Here is an 8,730-nt window from a genome sequence, read left to right on the forward strand (position 1 = left end):
TTTTAGATTTTAGTCCAGAGAGTACAGAAAAGTTATCTAGATCTTCATTGCTGGTATCTAGCTTGCGGATTTAATATAAAACTTGAGCCATCGGCATACATGGACATCTTTGTTTTTAAGCCTTGGATTTCTAATCCTCTAATGGTTTTATTGAATCTGATTTTAATAGATTTTAATAGCATTTCGAAGGCCATAACGAATAGATATGTTGACAGCAGACACCCTTGTTTAACTGCTCTTGACAATTGAAAACTTTCTAAAAAGTAGCCGTTATTCACTATTTTACACCTGGGGTTGCTATACATTATTTGAACCCATTTTATAAGAGAATTAGCGAAATTGAAAATATCCATGCATTTATAAATAAAATAAATTTTTACTTTATCAAATGCCTTTTCAAAATCCACTATAAATACCAGGCCTGGCTTCTTATATGTTTCATGATGTTCTATCATTTCTAGTAGTTGTCGTATATTATCTCCAATGTATCGTCCATGTAAAAAACCTATCTGATCAGGATGAACAATACCTGGTAAAACCTTTTTATTTCTGAGTGCTATGCATTTTGCTAGTATTTTTGCATCACAACATTAAAGTGTAAGCGGCCTCCAGTTTTTCAGATAGACTGGGTCTTTATATTTGCCATCTGGGTCTTGTTTTAATAACATAGAAATCAGACCTTCCTGCTGAGTACCTGACAGACTACCATTCCTATAGGAGTAGTTAAAACAATCTATTTTTTTTGTAATAGATTACATTAGAGCGTTCTTGAATAAGTTCCTCAAGTTCTTTTTGTTTTTCCTCTAAGTTATTTTGTATCTCTGTAGTATTGTTTTTATTGCTATCGATCTGTACTGCACCTGCATTGCTTGCTGTTTGGGGTTTTAGGCTGGGTTTCTGTACAGCACTTTGTGATATCAGCTGATGTAAGAAGGGCTATATAAATACATTTGATTTGATTTGATATTACAAATATTCCAGATGCTTAGCTACCGTTACCTGCTTCAACAGCTAGGTTGTGGACCAAATGGCACCCTGTTCCCTATGTAGTGCACTGTTTTAACCAGTAGGGTGCCATTTGGGACAGAGTGGGAGCCATAATTCACACAGTAGCTACACCCAGGGCTCTGGTCAAATTAATTAGAGGATGTATCATATCATACGTCTTTATCTGAGACCAGGTTGCTTGTTGCGCCATGACAACAAAGGAGAATTATGAGAATAATTACGTCGGAGGTTAGGAGAACTAGCGACAAAGGTTAGGAGAACTAGCGACAAAGGTTAGGAGAACTAACGACAAAGGTTAGGAGAACTAACGACAAAGGTTAGGAGAACTAACGACAAAGTTTAGGAGAACTAGCGACAAAGGTTAGGAGAACTAACGACAAAGGTTAGGAGAAGTAACGACAAAGTTTAGGAGAAGTAACGACAAAGTTTAAAGTAATTCATGATAGAGGTTAGGAGAACAAACGATAAACGAGAACTAACGACAAAGGTTAGGAGAACAAACGATAAACGAGAACTAACGACAAAGGTTAGGAGAACTAGCGACAAAGGTTAGGAGAACTAACGACAAAGGTTAGGAGAACTAACGACAAAGGTTAGGAGAAGTAACGACAAAGTTTAGGAGAAGTAACGACAAAGTTTAAAGTAATTCATGATAGAGGTTAGGAGAACAAACGATAAACGAGAACTAACGACAAAGGTTAGGAGAACAAACGATAAACGAGAACTAACGACAAAGGTTAGGAGAACTAGCGACAAAGGTTAGGAGAACTAACGACAAAGGTTAGGAGAACTAACGACAAAGGTTAGGAGAACTAGCGACAAAGGTTAGGAGAACTAGCGACAAAGGTTAGGAGAACAAACGACAAAGGTTAGGAGAACTAACGACAAAGGTTAGGAGAACTAGCGACAAAGGTTAGGAGAACTAACGACAAAGTTTAGGAGAAGTAACGACAAAGTTTAAAGTAATTCATGATAGAGGTTAGGAGAACAAACGATAAACGAGAACTAACGACAAAGGTTAGGAGAACAAACGATAAACGAGAACTAACGACAAAGGTTAGGAGAACTAGCGACAAAGGTTAGGAGAACTAGCGACAAAGGTTAGGAGAACTAACGACAAAGGTTAGGAGAACTAGCGACAAAGGTTAGGAGAACTAACGACAAAGGTTAGGAGAACTAACGACAAAGGTTAGGAGAACTAGCGACAAAGGTTAGGAGAACTAGCGACAAAGGTTAGGAGAACTAGCGACAAAGGTTAGGAGAACTAGCGACAAAGGTTAGGAGAACTAACGACAAAGGTTAGGAGAACTAGCGACAAAGGTTAGGAGAACTAGCGACAAAGGTTAGGAGAACTAACGACAAAGGTTAGGAGAACTAGCGACAAAGGTTAGGAGAACTAACGACAAAGGTTAGGAGAACTAACGACAAAGGTTAGGAGAACTAGGGACAAAGGTTAGGAGAACAAACGACAAAGGTTAGGAGAACTAACGACAAAGGTTAGGAGAACTAGCGACAAAGGCTAGGTGAATTTACGTAGCAGGTTAGGTGAATTATGTTAAGTTTAGAATAAGGGTTAGGGGATGCTACAGTTGTTCCCGACGAAACTTGAACATGCAACCTTTGGATCGCTAGACTGTCGCGGATTACGCCCACCCATCCTCCCTGACCAACCTCTCTCATTTGGATTTTGGTCTAATGTAACTAGACCATCAGTAGGTGTCATACGTCCTGGAGGTGCTCAGAAATACATCCAAGTATATTTCGTATTGGCTCTGACGCCAGCTTGGGTGCTCTCTGTGTGAGATAACACAAATCCCCACCATAAGTGTTTTTCAGCCCCGCCATCTGCCACAGTAACTATCCTTCACTGAGAGAGAGAGAGAGAGAGAGAGAGAGAGAGAGAGAGAGAGAGAGAGAGAGAGGAGGGGGGATATGGGGAGAGGACAGAGAGAGAGAGGGGGGAGGGGTAGAGAGAGAGGACAGAGAGAGAGCGAGAGAAAGAGAGAGGGGGGTAGAGAGAGGGGGGAGGGGAATAGAGGGAGGGGGGAGAGAGAGAGAGGGGGAGGGGTAGAGAGAGAGAGAGAGAGAGAGAGCAGTTCTCTTCTCCAAATCCGTGGCAGATTCTATCCACAGTTCCGCTCTCTCATCTCTCCATCCCTCTCTCCTCTCTCCATCCCTCTCCTCTCTCCATCCCTCTCTCCTCTCTCCATCCCTCTCTCGTCTCTCTATCTCTCTCTCCTCTCTCCATCTCTCTCTCCTCTCTCCATCCCTCTCTCGTCTCTCCATCCCTCTCTCCTCTCTCCATCTCTCTCTCGTCTCTCCATCCCTCTCTCATCTCTCCATCCCTCTCTCATCTCTCCATCCCTCTCTCGTCTCTCCATCCCTCTCTCATCTCTCCATCCCTCTATCCTCTCTCCATCTCTCTCTCCTTCCCTCTCTCGTCTCTCCATCCCTCTCTCCTCTCTCCATCCCTCTCTCCTCTCTCCATCCCTCTCTCATCTCTCCATCCCTCTCTCATCTCTCCATCCCTCTCTCGTCTCTCCATCCCTCTCTCATCTCTCCATCCCTCTCTCCTCTCTCCATCTCTCTCTCCATCTCTCTCTCATCTCTCCATCCCTCTCTCCTCTCTCCATCTCTCTCTCCATCCCTCTCTCATCTCTCTATCCCTCTCTCGTCTCTCCATCCCTCTCTCATCTCTCCATCCCTCTCTCATCTCTCCATCCCTCTCTCGTCTCTCCATCCCTCTCTCATCTCTCCATCCCTCTCTCATCTCTCCATCCCTCTCTCATCTCTCCATCCCTCTCTCGTCTCTTCATCCCTCTCTCATCTCTCCATCCCTCTCTCATCTCTCCATCCCTCTCTCATCTCTCCATCCCTCTCTCATCTCTCCATCCCTCTCTCCTCTCCTCCATTCAAAAAGCCATTACTGTCCATGCATCCGTCTACCACAGCCATCCCCATCAGAATTATAGCAATAACTAATGTGCCAAACATATGTGAAGGCCTCTGATTCCTGCTTCCTCTCCAAGTCTACGTCCCACATGGCACCCAATATAGTGCACTACTTTAGACCAGGGCCAAAAGGGTTCCGGTCAAAAGTAGTGCACTAAATATGGAATAGGGTGCCATTTAAGATGCTGCCTGTAAGTGATGGCGTGCATTGCATTCACAGACTGGGATGTACTGCATGCATGTGGGCAAACTGTTTAAAATGGACTTGACACATTAACCTTACTCTGTTTTAGCTGAAGATCAGGTTTGGAATCCCTGGGAAAGGTCAAATAAAGGAAGGAAAGAGAGGGAGGGAGGGACATAGAGAAATAGAAAGTTTGACAGAGAGAGAAAGACAGAGACAGACACACACAGACAGAAACCAAAACAGAGAGAGACAGATTGACATAGAGAGAGACAGAGACACAGACAGACAGACAGAGACACAGACAGACAGACAGAGACACAGACAGACAGACAGACAGACAGACAGACAGACAGACAGACAGACAGACAGACAGACAGACAGACAGACAGACAGACAGACAGAGACACAGACAGACAGACAGAGACACAGACAGACAGACAGACAGACAGACAGACAGACAGACAGACAGACAGACAGACAGACAGACAGACAGACAGACAGACAGACAGACAGACAGACAGACAGACTGACAGACTGACAGACCGAGACAGAGAGAGCAACAGAGAGAGAGAAACAGAGACAGACAGACAGACAGACAAAGAGAGTCAGAAAGAGAGAGAAAGAGCAATGTAAACATATGTTTCCGATGCCAATAAAGCCCTTTGAATTGAATTGAGTGAGAGAGAGAGAAACAGAGGCATCTCTTACTACCCACTGGCAGTCAACAGTGAGGATTTCCATCAAGGTAACAGTGAAGCTTAGCTGAGGATCGATGACTGCTGCTTCGTTACGGATTTTTAACACATCATAAATGAACAGCAGCTTTCTGGGTAATCTTATGAGGAGTGTGCTTGTCACGTCGCCATGGTGACTGACTGACAGATAGAAGTATAAATCCAAAAGCTGCCCAGCCACCATATGGGGGGGGGGGGGATAAAGGAGAGTTAACGGGGAACATGCAAAGAGCAACGGGCTCCACAACTACGTCCCAAATGGAACCCTACTCCCTATATAGTGCACTACTTTAGACCAGAGCCCTATGAAACCCTATTCCCTATATAGTGCACTACTTTAGACCAGAGGCCTATGAAACCCTATTCCCTATATAGTGCACTACTTTAGACCAGAGCCCTATGGAACCCTATTCCCTATATAATGCACTACTTCAAACCAGAGCCCTATAGGACCCTATTCCCTATATAGTGCACTACTTTAGACCAGAGCCCTATGGAACCCTATTCCCTATATAGTGCACTACTTTAGACCAGAGCCCTATGGAACCCTATTCCCTATATAGTGCACTACTTTAGACCAGAGCCCTATAGGACCCTATTCCTTATATAGTGCACTACTTTAGACCAGAGTCCTATGGCACAATGTTCCCTATATAGTGCACTACTTTTAACCAGGGTAGTCCACTATATAGGGAATAGGGTACCATTTGTGATTCATACCACCATTCACCTTCATTAACCTGTACCCCCGCACATTTACTCTGTACCGACACCCGCTGTATACAGCCTCGTTATTGCTATTTTATCGTGTTACTTTTTATTAGATTTTTAACTTTCGATGAATTAGTAAATATTTTCTTAACTCTTCTTGAACTGCATTGTTGGTTAAGGGCTTGTGAGTAAGCATTTCGCGGTAAAGGTCTACACCTGTTGTGTTTGGCACATGTGACAAATAACATTTGATTTGATTCAAGTAATCAACTAATTATTAAGCTTTGATAATTTTAATCAGCTGTGTGGTGTTTGGGTAAAAACCAACACGTTCACCCTTCGGGGTCCCGACGACAGAGTTTGGGAAACGCTGCAGAAGCCCTGCTGTGTTTCTGCACGTCCTAACACGCTTAACCTCTATGGGTTCTGAAATGGGCAGAAAGATTAAATTATTTTTAATCTAACTGCACTGTCCATTTTACAGTAGCTATTACAGTGAAAGAATACCATGCTATTGTTTGAAGAGAGTGCACAGTTATGAACTTGAAAATGTATTAATAAACCAACTAGGCACATTTGAGCAGACTTGATACAACATTTTGAACATATATACAATGGTTCGTTGGATCAGTCTAAAAAGTTTACACATACACTGCTGCCATCTAGTGGTCAAAATCTAAATTGGGCTGGAATAATACATTATGGCTTTTCTCTTGCTGTTTCAAAGATAATGCGTTATATTCTCCTACATTAATTTCACATTTCCACAAACTTCAAAGTATTTCCTTTCAAATGGTATCAAGAATATGCATATCCTTACTTCAGGTCCTGAGCTACAGGCAGTTAGGTTTGGTTATGTCATTTTAGGCAAAAATTGAAAAAAAGGGTTGGATCCTTAATTAAAGAAAGTGTCGACCAACGCAATGCATTTGAAGTGAAGGAAACTGTGAACCATCTGTATGAAAGCCATTTCAATTAATTAATGTGAATGTGAATACTTGTGAATCGGTATGAAGACAATGTTAACAGTACTGCTGCTCATAAACAGTACTACTGCTCCTTTATAGTACTGCTGCTCATAAACAGTATTACTGCTCCTATACAGTACTACTGCTCCTATACAGTACTACTGCTCCTATACAGTACTACTGCTCCTATACAGTACTGCTGCTCATAAACAGTATTACTGCTCCGATAAAGTACTGCTGCTCCTATACAGTACTGCTGCTCCTATACAGTACTGCTGCTCCTATACAGTACTACTGCTCCAATACAGTACTGCTGCTCCTATACAGTACTGCTGCTCCTATACAGTACTACTGCTCCTATACAGTACTGCTGCTCATAAACAGTATTACTGCTCCTATACAGTACTACTGCTCCGATAAAGTACTGCTGCTCCTATAGAGTACTGCTGCTCCTATACAGGACTGCTGCTCTTATACAGTACTACTGGTCCTATACAGTACTGCTGCTCCTATACAGTACTACTGCTCCTATACAGTACTGCTGCTCCTATACAGTACTGCTTCTCCTATACAGTACTACTGCTCCTATACAGCCCTACTGCTCCGATAAAGTACTGCTGCTCCTTAACAGTACTGCTGCTCCTATACAGTACTACTGCTCCTATACAGTACTAATGCTTCTTAACAGTACTGCTGCTCCTATACAGTACTACTGCTCTTTAACAGTACTACTGCTCCTTAACAGTACTACTGCTCCTTAACAGTACTACTGCTCCTATACAGTACTACTGCTCCTTAACAGTACTGCTGCTCCTATACAGTACTACTGCTCTTTAACAGTACTACTGCTCCTATACAGTACTGCTGCTCCTTAACCGTACTGCTGCTCCTATACAGTACTGCTGCTCCTATACAGTATTACTGCTCCTTAACAGTACTGCTGCTCCTATACAGTACTACTGCTCTTTAACAGTACTACTGCTCCTTAACAGTACTACTGCTCCTATACAGTACTACTGCTCCTATACAGTACTACTGCTCCTATACAGTACTACTGCTCCTATACAGTACTACTGCTCCTATACAGTACTGCTGCTCCTATACAGTACTACTGCTCCTATACAGTACTACTGCTCCTATACAGTACTGCTGCTCCTATACAGTACTGCTGCTCCTATAGAGTGCTGCTCCTATACAGTACTGCTGCTCCTATACAGTACTACTGCTCCTATACAGTACTGCTGCTCCTATAGAGTGCTGCTCCTATACAGTACTGCTGCTCCTATAGAGTGCTGCTCCTTCTTAACAGGGCCTTGTTACAACCCTGCACCATTTACATGACATAAAAAGACCATTTAATCCCACATTGGGTTGTATACAGACATCACAAACTCTGTCCTCTTGCTGCTGTAAAATAAGGTATTGAAATCAGTCTGTGATAAAAGGGTGTTTATGCCAGTCCGCTGTACCAGCGCCAAAACTCTGGTATGTTTCATCCGATAGCTTGATCTTCATCTTCTTTTTAAAATGCTAGCCAACATGTTTTCGACACTTTTTTTCTTCCCTTGGCTCTCTCTTGTCCCTCTGCAGCAGACATATGGTGAGCAATATGTGTGGAGCATCAAATCGTAATGGAATCACAATATCACATTAAATATAGAATAGTGAGAATCATGAGAATCACTCTACATATCGTATTATCAGTATGGTGATAATATCGTTTCGGCAGTATGGTGATAATATCATATCGGCAGTATGGTGATAATATCGTTTCGGCAGTATGGTGATAATATCGTTGCAGCAGTATGGTGATAATATCCTATCGGCAGTATGGTGATAATATCATATCGGCAGTATGGTGATAATATCGTTTCAGCAGTATGGTGATAATATCGTTTCAGCAGTATGGTGATAATATCGTTGCAGCAGTATGGTGATAATATCGTTTCAGCAGTATGGTGATAATATCATATCGGCAGTATGGTGATAATATCGTTTCAGCAGTATGGTGATAATATCATATCGGCAGTATGGTGATAATATCGTTTCAGCAGTATGGTGATAATATCGTTTCAGCAGTATGGTGATAATATCGTTTCAGCAGTATGGTGATAATATCGTTTCAGCAGTATGGTGATAATATCGTTTCAGCAGTATGGTGATAATATCG

The 8,730-nt window shown here is 42.4% G+C and overlaps 1 protein-coding gene across 2 annotated transcripts in view; it reads right to left on the reverse strand.

The window, feature by feature from the left end:
- Positions 1–8,730, reverse strand: part of LOC106568544 (netrin receptor DCC) — a 596,063-nt gene that overhangs the window by 337,307 nt on the left and 250,026 nt on the right. The window lies entirely within an intron of this gene.

Source organism: Salmo salar, chromosome 13 (assembly GCF_965601325.2).
Source record: "Salmo salar chromosome 13, fSalSal1, whole genome shotgun sequence".
NCBI classification, from domain to species: domain Eukaryota; kingdom Metazoa; phylum Chordata; class Actinopteri; order Salmoniformes; family Salmonidae; genus Salmo; species Salmo salar.